The sequence below is a fragment of the Dermacentor silvarum genome, chromosome 5 (genome assembly GCF_013339745.2).
Source record: "Dermacentor silvarum isolate Dsil-2018 chromosome 5, BIME_Dsil_1.4, whole genome shotgun sequence".
Taxonomy (NCBI): Eukaryota; Metazoa; Arthropoda; class Arachnida; order Ixodida; family Ixodidae; genus Dermacentor; species Dermacentor silvarum.
Genome location: NC_051158.1, coordinates 82,823,366 through 82,839,165, shown reverse-complemented (window position 1 = coordinate 82,839,165; position 15,800 = coordinate 82,823,366). Strand labels below are relative to the sequence as shown.

The 15,800-nt window shown below is 45.2% G+C and overlaps 1 pseudogene; it reads right to left on the bottom strand.

Moving 5' to 3' along the window:
- Positions 1-6,206: 6,206 nt before the first annotated feature.
- Positions 6,207-9,849, bottom strand: LOC119452474 (uncharacterized; annotated as a pseudogene).
- Positions 9,850-15,800: the final 5,951 nt, after the last annotated feature.

The following is a 15,800-nucleotide window of genomic DNA, read 5'->3' as shown; positions in this document are numbered from 1 at the left end:
GCCGGAAGAAAAGAAGCTCAGGAACTTAATGCGTGGTGTCAAGCAAGAGTTATCCGGCGCCCTGATACGCAACCCACCAAAGACCATTGCAGAATTTCTCGCCGAAGCCATATCAATGGAAAAGGCACTGCAGCAGCGAACAAGGCAGTACAACCGCGACGTGTCTACCTTATCGCGTGACCCTTTCGCTGTACCCTTTGACAATACCGACGGCTTGCGGGAGCTCATTAGGCTTGTTGTTCGAGAAGAGCTCCGAAAGCTTCAGGTGGTTCCGGCATCGGTACCGCGACTCGCTCTGGCTGAGGTCGTCCGGGAAGAAATCAGGCAGGCAGTCCAAGTTCCAGAGCGAAGCGAGACACCACAGCACGAGGTAGGGCAGCTACAGCCTCGCATGTCGTATGCGGAAGCTGCGCGAAGTTCTTTGTCCCCGATTTTTCATGGTGTGCGTGCCGTTGAACAAGCAACTGGTGACTTCAGGCCTCGCCGCACGCCGTTCATGGCTGAAGCACAACCACCCCGCAAGAGCGACGTATAGCGCCCTGCAGACCAGACGCCCTTGTGTTTTACCTCGCTCGCTCGTTCGTGGCTTATCATCGTACTGTTTGCACGACAACGTCCTTTACAGGAAAAATTGCGGAAGCGGTCCAAATACGTACATACCTCCTTGTCGTGCCGTCGGCATTGCGCCAAGACATTTTGCAAGCCTGCCATGATGAACCATGCGCGGGACACCTGGGATTCGCGAAGACATTATCAAGGATACGACAGAAGTATTACTGGCCCCGGCTTTTTTCTTCTGTGCAACGGTACGTGAAGACCTGCCGCGATTGTGAGCGCCGCAAGAAACCTCCCGTTATACAGGCCGGCTTTCTGCACCCTGTGGACCCTCCTCAAGCACCGTTCCAAGAAATAGGAATGGATCTATTTGGTCCATTTCCAGTGACCTCTTCGCGAAGAGCCGACGATCCCGAGGCGAGGGCTTCCAAAGCCTAGGCCCGCCGTCAGCGACGATCAGAGAATCCCGAGTGACGGCTTCCGAGCGTTACACTCACGAAGGTCAGACACACACACGACAAGCTTCGCTTACCCCTATTTTCGCGACAGGGGAAGGGCTGGTGTTTTTTTTTTATTATTGCCACATCTTCAAGGGCCCCGTTACGCAGAAAATCCAGCGTCGTCTGCGTTCATGCGTTGCCCGTGCTTTGGCCGCGCGTTGGACTTCACCGAAAAGTCCCGATGGAAGTGAAGGATCGATTACAGACCAAAGAATGTTTGCACTAGGCGCCAAATTTCTCAGGGAGGGTACTGTAACAGAAAAAAACAACATAAAGGAGTTGAAAAGAAAATCGGAGTTTAAGTAGTAATCGAGCCCGTCATATTGGCAATGCGAAACGGCAACGAATGGTCGTTGGTTCAAGCGTCGTAGTGAATTCTTTGTGGTCTTTGACTTCGTAAAATGTCTTAGAGAAATGTACTGTTTCTATCTTGGTTATTATGAGTACGGTAGTTAAGAATGCGCGAAATAGACTGAAGTGAATGCGAGTGTTGGAGTGGTTCATTGCACTTCACCGTTTATTGATTAGTGTTGCCTACAAGCAACGTACTAGGAAAAAACATTTTTTCTTGACGAGTTTCAGTATATTGAGTACGAAGTTTCTGGCTAAATGTATTCGACCAACACTGATTGACCGGCAGCAAGCGCCATTTGTTGGTTTAGAGCAGGAACACTGGATGAAGAAGATATTTGGCACAAGACTCACTGTCTTTTGAAAGCAAGGTCAGAGGAGACAGGCCGATGCAGATATCCAGTTTCATTGGTGTCACACTTGTGATGTAAAGCTCATGAAATGTACACCTGCGGTTCACATATAATGAGAGTTGTCTATACAAATTACAAATGAAGCCTTAGGTGGCCTGGGGTGAAGCCCACTTCCCATTTCCTGCCTGGGGTTTTGCTCTACTACTAAAACATTTCCACGAAATATTTTTTCGTTTTCTATATGATGCGTACTCTTGATCTGCTTTATACATTTAGGTAGAAAATGAACATTTTTTCTGAATAAGTCTCGTCCTTAAATGATTAAACAAACTAATGTGCGTGTATGTTTGATGTATCAATAAGCATGTTGTGTTCTTACTTGCTAAAGTGTCTTAGAGAAATGTACTGACTCGTACATGGAAATGATGAGTATGCTAATCAGGAATGAAATAATTAGGTTGAAGTAAAGGCGAGTGGTGGTTCATTGAACCTAAACGACTGTATGCATGTGCATTTGTGACGTACCCAGAAGGTTATCGTTCAGGTATGTGGTATCCTTGACCTAAGGAGCATGTACGCTACAACCTACGTATTAACGTACTTACTGATTGTAAGTACGTGAATTAGAGGTGTTATGCGAGTGTTTGGAATGTTCGTTGAATTTGAATTGATGTTATTGTGAATGTAGAGAAGCATGTCACAGGAGTAAGTAAACATAAATGTCGCAGTAACTAGTGACTAGTGATCGATTTTCAAATGGTGATTAGTGATTGGTGATCGATAGCGATTGGTCATCTGTTAAAAAGGAATTGATGTGCGTTGCGTGATGTTCCGTATGAAGTCCATGGGCTAGAACAGCATCGCTGCGCGCCGTATGCTGTATGTGTGAGTGAAAGCGCGCGAGGGAAGCCAACGATCGGCGCTCAATTGGCGCACGCAAGAGAGGGAAGCTGACAGGAAGCGCGCCGTCTTCCATCGTGCGAAAGGCCGTGGGGGATGGGAAAGAGGGAAGAGGAGGGGGGGTGGTGTTCTCGGGCAGAAACTGCACATTTCGTGACCGCGTGCATAGCAAACAACGATCGCCGCTCAATCCCGCGTGCGCAGAGAGGGAGGCAGCGCTCGAGCAGGGAGGGAGGGGCGGTGTTCTACTCCGGCACCCATTGCGTACCTTGCGCGGTCGCGCGCGCCTTATCTTGAGAGTGATCTGCAGGCGGCTCATACCTTTGTACGTCCGGTGTTCTCGTCGCTTAGTTAGCGTTGAAGCGATAGACAGCAGGAACATCACTTCGCTCGCTGTGGCTGCCGTGCTTCCTCACGCCAGCGTTTTGACAGCGAGTGCCCGCGGCCATCGAGGGAGATGTGTTCATGTGTGCCTGTGCGCGCTGGCACTATGCTTGTTAATTTATTTAATAAGCAAATATTTCTATGTGTACACGGCCGATAAAACTACTATCCTTACTTCGTATAGCTTTCTACTAAGTGCTATCGTAATGGATGCTTCGCATTTCGTGCGAAACTGCGTCTTTTCATTTTCCAGTGTTATTTAAGACCGCCTGTTAAAGCAATCCAGCCAATGAATAGATTTGTCCTTAAGCCCCAGAGGAAATCTTAAAATGTTGTTAGCCTTAAATAAAGCACCAGGTTTAAATAACCAATGTTTACAGCCTTCCGTGCTATTTCTAGAGCTGTGATACGTACCAGGGATGGTTTTCTGGCAAATCCCGGTCACACTAGGCCGACACGACACCGATTTTCCGTCTCCCTTTCTCTGTCAAGAACGGGTGTGTCAGAGAAAGTTGACATACTTGCGAATGACGGCCACCCAGTCGTTGTGGAAAACACCTAGTTCTCAGCACAGACGTCTGCGTCGCCTTGACCCCTTTCGACGACTATGTCCACCTCCATGACTATACCGAACCGAAGGAAACGTACATTGCAGCAGTACAGTAAAATGACGTGGCCTTGCTTTTACAAAACGATTTGCTTTCAGCATCCGAAGGAACTACACTGCTGCTTTCGAGCACAGCTGCAAGACGCAAAATATCGAGCATGTCGTATAGCGTTGTCTTCACTACCACGCGCGGCGGTTGCTTAGTGGCTTCACTTTTCGTTCCACTCTTAAAAGCTTGAAGAGGGGAGCGCGATGGCATTCAAATATCCCTGACTGTTTCTCACGCTTCCCGGCAACTGCAGCTTACGCCGACGTAATTGTTGTCGGGAAACGCTGGTGGCGTACGCGATGCATGAAGGGGAGCTGTATGGTAAAAACGTGGCCTATTGCGTGCGCCTATCCGGGAGATGGTGCATAACCACGCCAAAAATTACATCATTCTCAGATATCCGTTTGTGTTTGGCGGTTCAAATATTTCTGTCTGAGAAGATTTAACATAAAAGGCATGCGCTGTGGGTGTTTTGTTTCATGACATTTGTTTGTGAATTGTCCTTCTCAATATTCCGAGGAATAGCGCTTTCAAGACTGTAAGACAAGGTATGAGCAACATTAGGGATCCGCCTAAGTCGTTTAGCCTTATGACCTAACAATTCCCGCTGCATAAGCTCGAGCTTCAACATTACCTTTATCATCCTGTCCACACGGGAAAATAAAAGCGAGCGGAAGGAACGGTCGTGTTTTACGCGTCGGGGTCTAGTAATAGCGACCTTCTAAGGCCGAAAGTGTGCAACACAACCGAAAGCGTACCGCTACGTTGCTACAGCGACTATTCGCAACTAGAATAGTTTCAAAGTGATCCCTACCACCGTTAGTTCTCGCGGTTACGGCCACCGCTCGAGCTTCGCTGGCATTGACGCGTATATCGCATCGGCACTGCTCCCGCGCGTTAATCATTGCTTCTGCTGCATCGTATTAAGAATAAGCTTCAGATAAAAGCGTGAGGAGAGAAACTGAACTCAATTCGGCAGCTCTTGCGAGCACTATACTGATGCATGGGAATGTTGTGTAGGAACAGCCAAACTTAAATGATTTAGTATGACTAATTATGACACTCTACCCATGAAAATCTTGCGCAGAGAAACTGCTTTTCATCGGATTTCTGTTTTGTAAAGGACATGCAATTTGGCTGTCTGTCCACCACATTGCACCATCATCCTATTTTTTTGTTCCACTAATTTTTAGATGTCACAGCCTATTCACAAAATTCGATTAACCTGCAAGATATAGTCAACTGCTAATGCACTTTTCTGATCAATCGCTGCATTTTCTAAATTTTTGGTTTACATCATGCGCGTGATGCCTGACATCTGAAAACCTTCTGTGGCATGAAATTCAAGAACGAAATTTTATTGCACCCATTCCATTCACCATCGAAGTAAAATGCTCAGTGGACACGTCACCTTATGACCGCTACATATTTTCATAATCTCCACGCTAAAAGCTTTTGCAGGCAGCTGTATGTAACACTTTTGCACTGCAAGAAATAGAAATGAGAAGGAAGCTTACAGTTCAAAGTTTTATTCCCTGAACATATGGTACATTGCTGCACCAGTACTTGTAGTGAAGATTCGTGTTCACATTTGCAAACATTGCTTCTGAAGCATCACAAATATAGGAAAATGAGTAATCATGTTCATACCAGCAAAACTCATTTTATTGGTATGCGCAGCCCACAAACACTAACACTGCAGTCTACAATACTACCATTTAAAAGCTGGCTGTACGACTAAGGAAAAAGTCAAGTATATCGGAGTTCAAACTACCTAGCACCAAGCAATTTATCGACAGCGAATCAACATCACATCTGAAGAAAGTACACAGGAATCAACTTCCCGCTTACTCTGGCAGAATTAAAATCAGCCCTGCTCCAACTGCAATGAAATACTGCCCTAGAACCTGACAAATCCCTAAATGAGACCGCACAGGATAATAATAATAATAATAATAATAATAATAATAATAATAATAATAATAATAATAATAATAATAATAATAATAATAATAATAATAATAATAGTTCCTTTATTTTTCATCATGGAGATGATGGAGGCTGGGAGAAAAGGCTGAGAACCAGCTTGACTAGCTCAGGCCTCCTGGAAATACACTTTGGTGATTGAACAGCATAAGTGCACATAATCAAGATCAACAGGTCACGTGTACAGCAAATAAGACAAACAGCATTATGACGGAAAAAATTATATATCTATACATATTGCACACATAGAAACAGCATTATCCACAACAATGCAAAGCATTTTCATCGGAAAGAAACAGTCAAAAGAACACACTGAAACTTTCATTATGGCAAAAACAAAACCCTCATAACTACAGAATGCAGGCAACTTTCACGCTTAAAACAGTAGCATGTTTCACATTTCTGACGAAACGGAGCAATTGTGCTTAAATTGCATAAGATACCTTTTAGCATTGGTGCAATTGGATTTAAAAGAAAGTGCATGGGATTTAAAACTCGCAAGCGCGAGAACAAAAATACACTTAAACTTTCAGAACTTTTCTTGACAAAGGTTTCTTGTTGAGGAGCTGCCTCTTTGCATGTGTCTCAGTTAAATTATTCGAAAAATTTGCCAAGAAAGGTCTCGTGAATTTTCGTAGAAGTAAATCCAGGAGAGCCACTTTGTGCGACACACCGTAATTCATGCTGCAATCAAACAGAGGATCCTTCATGAGGGCAGGAAGCACTGCGCTAGAAAACTTCTTCAATGGTTGCGGCCCTTTCAGAAGGACAGCAGCTGCTCTAGAGGCGGTACATTCAAGTAGGCTCAGAAACCCGACAAATGCTAAAGTCGGATAAGAAAGCCCTCCCCTATCAACTCCTGCAATCAGAGAAACTGTGGTAGAGCTCGATTTTGGCGACTGAATATTTAACAAACAGCCTTCGCAGCTCACGTTATCTTGCACAGTTCTTACAAGGAAGCCAGCAATCAGTGCCAGCCTGCTCGTTCGCAAACTTTGTTGGGGTGGACCTGGGAGGACGAAGAAATGTTAGAGAATAATGGCGCAATTAGTATGAATGATTCAGTAGCAACATCTAAAATTATAATACAAAACAGTCTGCCTTCACTGTAGGAAAGCATAATCTAACCCTGTAATGCCCAACGTATCATATATGCTACGCTGAGTGATGCCTGGAAATGCTGATTGAAGTGCGCGAAACCAAATACAAAGCCCACAGTTGCGTTTTTAATATGCTGCAGTAAGTTTCAGCAGTGGACAGTGTAACAAATCATTTGCTAATTGATTAATTCGTACAGTAATTAAGTTGCAACCGAAAAAAACGTGTCTTGTCTTTTTTTCAACTAATGTATTCTCCATGGAAATGGAGAATAAATGTAAACAATTTGTTCCGATTTCCCTTGATGAGGAACTGTGTTTGGGCATTACAGACTAAGCAAGTGAACTAACCTGAGCAATTTATAAATATTTCGAAAAACAGCAGCCATTGAGTTCACTGAGCAATCATAACGACAAGGGACTTGTGACTGCCATTCAAAATTTATCATTTTGATGCAGCTGCATGTCAGCTTTGCACACAAGTACTAAATATTTTGGATACATTTTTCTCTTTACCTTCTTCACATGCATATTTTCATCAGAAACTTGCGTGAGTAATGAAAGTTGATAACTAATCAAATAAAGAAAAAACACTTGTGTAGCGCTCCAGTGCAGCCAGGTGAGGAAGCAAAAGCTTCTTGATGTCTTTCTCAGGTGTTGCCACTGGCGCAGGTTGAGGGGCAAGTTTTGTTGCCTCCCCAAAGGAGCCTATCACACTGCCCACGTTGCCACTTGGGGATGAATGGATGGTGCTTGTAACTAAAATCTTCTGAAGCGACGACAGTACCGCATAGGCATCAGTTTTGTCATTTGACCCGTTGAGTTGCCGGATAGTCGAAGACAAGGATTCCACATCATCGCTTGAGAACTTTCCTGTTAAAACGAAATGGAATCCAAGGGCAAGGAGATGCCTGGTGCACACAACAGTTGACATTGTCGTGATCCTTAGAGCCTCATAAGTTTCCTCGGACAAGAACTCCAGCTTGTATGCGGCATCGTTTTTCCTTTTCTCAAAATAGGCAAGGCACTCATTTTCGAGCCAAGTGAGCCTGCAGGAATAAATGATGTATAATGTGATCAGTTAGAAAGTGTTGCTTAGCATATACATAAGCGGCAATACAATGTACAGAACCATGCATTTAAAGTAAAATGCAGCCACGCATGCTTTTACATTAATGCAAGATAAATGGCAATTATAAGCAGTTTATCAGCTGGCATGCTTTTCAGCTGGCATCTGGACCATAGAGGTGCGTCCTCAAGGAGTCCTTCCTCAACAAGAATAACGTTGTACTTTTGACATTGTGGAGAGTGAACCACTTAAATACAAGCTCCATAAATTCAATGGTGGGAAGACACCGGTCGAATCCACTAGCACCAAGTTACCGTCAATGTTTTTCTAGGAACCTGAGGACTGATGTGACCTAAAATGAAATTATATTCCGGTTGATTATGACTGAGTTGACCATTGTGAAATTGTAGGCGTGAGAAATGTGTATCATTTCTACAAATAAACAATTACGCGTGCTTTACCTGAGGAGAAAAGATGGCAACAGCCCTGGCAACAGACATCTTCTCAAAATTACTTGGCCAAAGGTGCTTTTTTGTCAAGCACCTGACGAGCTTGAATGCACCTTGCTTCTCTTGTATGTCATCAAGCTTCCTGTGACAAAATGCAAAGTTGAACTATAAATTTCTAAGGCAAGAAAAAGCTACATTTTTACCTCAGGTAGTCTGCAACGATCAGCAGTCCATTATTCCTGAAAATTATTCTCGTGTCCAGGAACTGATTTCTGATATTTTTCATGACATGACAATAATCAAATGATAGGAAGAGTGGCCTATCTGGATTAAGAGGGTGGCTGGAACGAATCAGTCAGTACTGTTAGCACAGTGAGTGAAACTGTTAACAGTATACATTTGCTTTAAGCACATTTTGTAGTTATGATAGATTTATCCATAATAAATGGCTTTGCATCCTTTACTAAAAATCTGACTTAGCAACTAGGTACTCACGCGACAACAGGTCGTATAAGGCCTCCAGACAAACTGGCAAAAACTTGCAGTTAGTGCTATGGTTATCAGCAACTAACCTCACCACCTGAAAGCCAGCTTCTTCAACTGATGTCATCACTTTGAGAGCAAGGAGCTCAAGCTGCTCTCCTGTCAAACCTTTCGTGAAGTAATACCCCACAGGGAGCCTGCATTTTTTTTGTAAAAGGGCTGTCAGGTGAAAGGCATGATATTCCTCTGAGGGATTAAAAACAATCTGCACAGGTGCATGTGACACTCACGGGCACTAGCCAAATATCCCATATACCTGTAGTGGGTAGACAGTCCTACAAAGACGAAACAGAGCAGGTGAGTCGCCAGTTCCTCTTCTAAGCCAAAGTCCACTTCAGAACCCCCAAGGTCCACCAATCCATGCACAGCATCCGACTCCTTTTGGTAGACCGCAGCTTGCTTCAGGGACATCTCATCCATTACTAGAGACCCACAGCGTGCCTGCAAGAATTACAAGAGCATGGCTCCAATATTTTTACCTCAAGGCAAAAAATTATTTACCTCCTTGGAGTGCAGTTTCACCTCGGAATGAAGGCGCTGCTCGATGACAGAGAACACTACCTCTCCTGTACATGGACCAATGTAACACTTAAGAGTAGAGCGACTTGGTAGAATCAAGACAGCAGTCTCCCGAAGAAGGCGGTACCCAGCTGGTGACTTTACATGCCAAAGAACACATTTGCGTATGGTCTCCTCACGCTATCGTCCTTTTTTTCTACTGAGGAAAGCAAGCTGCTCTTGAAGGAAGAGTGCTTTTTCATCGTTCTCCTCCACCTTTTCCTGCAAATATGACATATTTATACAACGGGAATTTTTCTAAAAGAACGTTGAAACAGAGATTAGTTCGCTCCTGGAGGATTGTGACGTTCGTTTTCTTCGTCAAAACTTCTGCCTTTTTAGCCTGCTGTTTCAGAGTAGAGAGCTCTCCTCGTAACTTTTCCTGCTTCTTCCGGAGCCTTTGACATTTCCAGGGGAGGTTTTTCACTTGCCTCCGAAGATTCGTCATTCGTGAAAAAGACAGCCTCGTCCTGAACTCCACATGGCCTGGTTGCCTTTGAGGAACTTGTGATGCTTTGTGTAGACTTAGTACACTGGGGCCTCTCACATGTTTCAGGCAAGCAACAAGCAGACTCAGGTAAAGGCAGAAATTTAAGCATAGAGGGAGATTCACTAACAAGCACCCCCATTGGTGGTGCCTGCGAATGACCCTCCTTGTGTGCTTTTGTTGCTACCTTTGTCTGAATCTCGTCCATTGTTGGTGCCTGTGGATGACTTTGTGAAAGCGGCAACAGTGGTTCTGTCATCATTTCAGGAACTTGATGGACGATATTGCTGTTTCAGATGGAGGGCTGGAGGTGTCTGGCCTGCAACATCAAGAACCTCATTTGTAATCATGTTAAGTGGTTTAGAGTTAGGTAACGAAGCATATATTATACACAAAATTCAGATGTGCCTCTGATGGAAAAGATTGATGCAAAACACTTGCCTATTTTTCTCGACATCTATATGAGGCTTGCTTGCCGATAGCCCCGGAACAGCACTCCTCTTCACAGCTTTTCGCTTCTTTTTGGGTGGGTCCTGCAGGTAGACTGGGTAGCTCGGGAATATTGAAGGTATTTATTTATTTATTTATTTATTTATTTATTTATTTATTTATTTATTTATTTATTTATTTAGCATACTCTCAATGCCTGATGGCGTTACAGAGAGGAGTGGTGAATAATTATATAAAGTTAGATACAGCAGTCTGAAAGGATGAATGAACCGGATTGCTGGCGACCGAGGCGGGAAGGTGGTTCCATTCGGATGCTGTCTTGGGCAGGAATGAATTGAAGAAAAGGTTCGTGCGGCAAGTTGGTACTTGTACCTTGACGTTGTGGTCGATTCGCGATGAAATATAAGGGGATGATATAAAAAGGTCATTTTTTATTTCTGGGTTATTGTTATAACCACTTATTGTTATACGTGCTGCTTGCTATGTTACGTGTTTTACCCCTTGTCAGGGAAGCGCTTCGCATGCTCAATGTGGAGCACGACTTTCCGCGTTCGTATCCCACCAGAACGCCGCTGACAGTCCAAAGCACCGACCGGTGCATTTGTTCACATCGGCAGGTACGGCAACCACCCGTAGTTCGCTTGAGATAGCCGCTCATTGGTGACATCAATTAATTTCAGAACATATCAAAACACGCCGATTTTGTGCATGTAAGCACCGTTACACCACTTTGGGTCGCTCTGATATGAGCGACCACATACCTTCGAAAACAGCGAGCGGGAGACCGTAGTTTAGGGGAGGGTTGTTGTGCAACCTGCTTATCGTTCTTCGTATTCTCGCCATGCGCACAATTAGTGTTCCGTAAAGTATACATAGAATAGGACTTTGCGCGTATGATCGTTCATTTAGAGAACGCATAGTTTTCTCGAGGAAACGCCGATGCCGTGAAGTATGACATCGTTGGCAGCTGAACGAGACGGTTGTTTACGCGTGCTGTATCGAAGGGACCTCCGCTTGCTGCCCATTTGGGATACGAGACAGACAGTCCACCTCGTAAGGTAAATAATGAGTCAGCATAACAATGGGTAAAAATACACCCATAGATGTCCGTATTCACATTTCATTTAGGGAAACGCCGGCCAGAGCGACTGGCTGCATTCGAGAACGACAACGTTTACACGGATGTTGATTGCGCGTCGTGTCGTCGCTTCCAGCTTTTTGCGCGTGCACTGTACGAAATGAGGAATTGTTTATTTAAAATCCGTATGGTCAAAAACTGAACTACAGGAGCAGCTTTCTTCATCCTAATGGCTTAATTAGCTTCATATCAGTCGCTCAGGTCCGCCAGCAGCAGACACACGAACTCGGCCACTGTGAAAGGCTCAACGTCGGCTGAACGCGATCGGCACCGGCTCAAACTGTGTTTGCGGATGGCGAGGGCTGAAATTCTTGCAGCTAACAAAGCAACACCGCTTGCCATCCCCCATTACTTGCCCGTCTACAGGGAACGCAACTTCTCGCGACAGCAACATCTCACACCAAGCACTTGCTCACGATCGTGAATCCTGCACGCTCTCGTCCACGGTGGTGCTCTCGTCGCTGTCGCCTGCATGATCCCGGCATGCTCTGCGTGGTACACTCCTAACGTCATACAAAATGTGGCCTGTAACTGAGGAGGAGGCAAGGTAGGGTGTTCGAGGCAATTAATTAAATTCGATTGTAAAAAATCTGCGCTACTCTTAAGCCTGGTTTTTTTAGGACATGGCGGAAGTGTTCAGAGGAACATACCCAGCAAATTTCATCGACATCCGTTGACATCTAAAAATAAGCCGGAGTGGCCCTTTAAAGCAGGCGCCGAAAGAAGCGCCTGCGCCAGTATGGTGGCACCATCAAGTTAAGACGCCTGCAAGCGCATCGTGCGTAGGCGCAGACGACGAGATGCCATTTAAACGAGACGCGCAATCAAAAAAAAAAACAAAAAAACAAAAAAAAAAAAAAAACAAAAAAAAAAGGACGCGATGCCCAGCCTCCGACGGTATGGTGGCGCCATCTAGTTAAGGTACCTACAAAGACGGCGCGCCCGACATGTAAGTTGCAGGTGTAAGGCTAGATCGGGCGCAGCAGACTGCTGAGCAGAGACCATTGCATTCCGCAGCTCGCCGTCTACGCCGGACGGACGGTTCAGATCGTTCTCGTCAAAACGAGGCGAATAGACTGCCGCGAAGGCCCTGTTGTGCGCGGTGCCCAAATTGAAGCTACTCTTCAGCCACTTCACCAACTTGCGCTGTGACTGTGCTGCGTGTGCCGCGCAGGCGGGTGACTTCTTCTACTTGTCTTGACACTTACTGTCTGTTTCATTCATATCAGTGTATTCTGAAGCACGGTGTTGTCTGGGCTCGAATCTCGGCCGCGGCGGCCGTATTTCGATGGAGGCGAAACTCAAGAACGCCCGTGTGCTTGCGTTGTAGTGCACGTTAAAAAACCCCAGGTGGCCAAATTATACATAACTTGCTACTACGTCACACCGCGGAGCTCTGGGATACGATCTCGCAAGGCGCCGCCATTACCGAGCACATTGCGGCAGACGACACAGCGCCAAGGCTTTCTCATTTCCCGTCGACGCTGTACGTCGCAATGGCGATTTGTGCAATATTTGGCTGCAGTACGAGAAGTAAGTGCAAATCGCATGAAAAGGGACCAGACTCGGGGATGTACTGTTTGCCTAAGGTAATAACAAATCAGTGCGACCGCACAAAGGCGCTGTCGGAGAAGCGGAGAAGTACTTGGCTTGCGCGCATCAACAGGAAGGACCTCAAGACACTGAGCAACCTTCGTGTATGCGGGCGTCATTTCATTACAGGTAAGTTGTGTTCGCAAATCTCCCCATCTTTGCGCTCAGCGTATCACCGCGGAGTTGATGAGTGCTTACTGCGTTATGCGCGAGGCAAATGTTTGTCAATGCACCGAGTTGAATGTAGAGAACAACCCTTGCTTTTTCAGGGAGGCCGGCTAAGCTGTTTGACGAAACAAACCCCGACTGGGCGCCAAACAAATTATTGGGCCATGGATGCGAGCAGCAGTCGGCGGCGACGAAATCTGCGCGGTTTGACCGCCGTAAAATGCGTGCAGCGAAGAACGCCGCTGTTTCTGCAGTGGGCGCATTAGGTGAATCGTGCGAAGCCGTTGCACCAAGCATGGGCAACACCATAATCTCGGACGCTGCCCACACGGAGGAACCGAGTTCCCCAGTCCACAGTGCTTCACCAGACTGCAGTTTTACTGCCGCCGACAGAGGTTTGTTAACTAAAACTCGTAATACCTGCCCAATTTCCATTTTTACATAAAATTTAGGACTGTTTTTGCCATAGCTTTCGCAGATGCGGCCACACAGACGGACGTGACCGTCGCGGACCTAAGGCGCTGGAGGAAGACAATCGGCGTCTGACTTCCGAGCTTCACGCATTAGAGATCCAGAAGAGCCAGCTTGAAATTACAGAGTCATCACTGCGTGAAGACCCATAGAAAGTTTGCTTCTATACTGGGCTTCTAGTTTTACTGTTCTCTTCGCCATCTATCAGCTGATAGAGGTGTCTGTGACACATACTCCACAGCGCTGCCTTGGCAAGCTCCAAGAATTCATTGTGTTTTTGATGAAACTGAAATGGAACTTCCCACTGCAGGACCTTGGCTTTCGTTTTGGAGTGTCAGACTCAACCATAAGCAGAGTATTTGAGAAATGGCTACACGCCGCTTTTTGGCGGCTGAAAGCAACTATTGTGTGGCCTTCACGAGATGAAATTTGTAGAACAATGCCACAGGCATTCTATGACTCTTTCGGTAGAAAGGTAGCGGTCATAATAGATTGCTTTGAGATCAAAATTGAACGACCATCCTCACTACAGCCGAGATGCGAGACGTGGTCCCAGTATAAGTCGAGCAATACAGCAAAATACTTAATAGGAATCTTTCCACAAGGCGTAATCACATTCATATCTGAGGGCTGGGGAGGTAGAACATCTGACAAACACATCACCGAGAACTGCTTAATTCTGGACAAGCTGTCACACGGTGATGTGGTTCTCGCGGACAGAGGGTTTGACATTGCCGATAGCTTAGCTCTGTACTGTGCAAAGCTCCACATCCCTGCTTTTACCAAAGGCAAGAGGCAACTGTCGGCTTTGGAGGTAGAGACTACAAGGAAGATTGCAAATGTCAGAATACATGTAGAAAGGGTGATTGGTTTGGTGCGAAACAAGTATGTCATAATGAAAGCTCTTCAGCCAGTTAGTTTTGCAACGCGTAAGGAAGGTGACAGTGTTTCACCGTTAGACAAAGTAGTTACAATATGCTGTGCACTGACATTTGTCCATCTGTTGTGTCTGCAAATGCGGAATAATTTTTTCCTAAATGCCTATTTCTATTTGTGTGCTCATATTTCTTCCTGTCCCGCTGTCCGTGAGAACCACATTACCGTGCGACAGCTTGTCCAGAATTCCACAGTTCTCAGTGATGTGTTTGTCAGTCAGATGTTCTACCCCCCCTGCCATTGCTTAAAATTTAAAATTATGGAGGTTTTCGTGCCAAAACTACGATCTGATTATGAGGCATGCCATAGTGGGGGACTCCTCAAATTTGGACCACCTGGGGTTCCTTAACGTGCACCTAAATCTAAGTACACGGGTGTTTTCGCATTTCGCCCCCATCGAAATGTGGCCGCCGTGGCTGGGATTCGATCACGCAACCTCGTGCTCCGCAGCCCAACACCATAGCCACTGAGCAACCACAGCGGGTAAAAGAAAGGTGCCATCATCACTCTGTGTTCCCTCCCAAGTACTGACCGAGCCCAATGCTGCTTAAAATTGTGTGAGACTGTGTTACATATACACAACATGTGAAGATTCCCTAAAACTTTCTACAAAATGAAAGTACTGGCTTATTTTGATGTTACATGTATCGAAGAGAACACCTATCAAAACCTAGTAAAAAACATCTAATGCACGAACTACAGCTCACCTTTCTTTTGCTTTGGTTCAATGATGCTTTCTTTTTTTTTTTCATTTTTCTCTGTACCTAGTGTTCTTGAATAGTTCTTCGCTCCGCCAGTGTGTATACTGCACTTGTATGATGCTGTGCATGTATTTGTAATACATAACTTCTAAAAATATGCCGCAGTGATCCCTGTTTGACCATGTGTATCCTGTTTTTTTAACTTTTTTTGGTTGAATGACTTTTCACGTGTTATTTCCCAATAAACTTTTTTATCATTGACCGATTTTAGTGAATTCTGCATATATATATACTCCCCCCACCACCATATTTAATACCCCAAACAGGGGCCTTTAAATGAATAATAAATGATGTGCAATGCAGGCCAACATATCATTTTCTAAAATATTTTATTACGTCTACTAATAATGATTCAATTTGAATTTTCGTAGCAAAACATTTGAGTCAGTTACGAG